At 39.2% G+C, this 975-nt stretch overlaps 1 protein-coding gene across 1 annotated transcript in view; it reads right to left on the bottom strand.

The window, feature by feature from the left end:
• Positions 1-975, bottom strand: part of LOC116706523 (exostosin-1) — a 321,262-nt gene that overhangs the window by 57,055 nt on the left and 263,232 nt on the right. The window lies entirely within an intron of this gene.

The following is a 975-nucleotide window of genomic DNA, read 5'->3' as shown; positions in this document are numbered from 1 at the left end:
CAATGCATATGCTTTTTATAATGCTTTTAATGTCTTGCTGCTGCATGCAATTTTATACATGAATCTTTTAAATATACTGTGTGTATATTGTGTACATTTTTATATTGTGGGAAACGTTGCAACTTAAGAATTTCACCACGACACACACACACACACACACACACCACACCACACCACACACACACACACAGTTTTTCATTGGACCTGTTGTAGGTTTTTAACACAGATTTGTGCATATTGTATTTCTACTCGCAATCTAATCACTGTTTTCACTACAACTGTGAATGTTTTGCATTTGTTTCCATGCTATGCTTTTTTATAATCTTTTATGTCTTGCTGCTTGCTGCAATTTTATACGCATGATCTTTTAAAATATAACTGTGTTTGGGGGTAATATTGTGTACATTTTTATATTGTGGGAACTTGCACTTAGATTTCCATGGTGTAAATCTATCGTGCATATGACAAATAAATATCTTGAGATCTTGATCTTGATATGAGTCCTGTAAAAAGCTCCCTAAAAGGTTACTGGACACGGTCTGTGCTGCCCCATATCAATCTGCTAGGATTACCACCCCCCCCCCCTCCCCCCCTTCCTTCGTCTAGTCCAAGAGTTTGCTTTGAGTATCTCATTCAGCGAATTCTGAATCCTGCTGATTTGTTCCTATAACGAGGAATTGCATTTTCCTCCAGCCTCACAATAAAACCGCTTGTTAGTTACTTTCTCGCGTTTTATTGTGGCAAACAAATGAAACCAACGGTACAAAACGAGAAATTATGAAGCGGAACCAAACTTTAAATTACTACCCTCGATAAATGATCCCCAGCGTTCGGCGGGTAAATGGAGGCGAGGAAATTGATTCTCCCTGCGCCAGAGAAGTGTATCAATATTACAAAATCATTGGCTTCTACGATTGGATTTTATTTTCTGAATAACTAGGCGTCATTTACAAGGGGGGTGGGGGGGGGGGGGTG

The sequence above is a fragment of the Etheostoma spectabile genome, chromosome 18 (genome assembly GCF_008692095.1).
Source record: "Etheostoma spectabile isolate EspeVRDwgs_2016 chromosome 18, UIUC_Espe_1.0, whole genome shotgun sequence".
NCBI lineage: Eukaryota > Metazoa > Chordata > Actinopteri > Perciformes > Percidae > Etheostoma > Etheostoma spectabile.
This window is presented reverse-complemented; position numbering and strand designations above follow the sequence as displayed.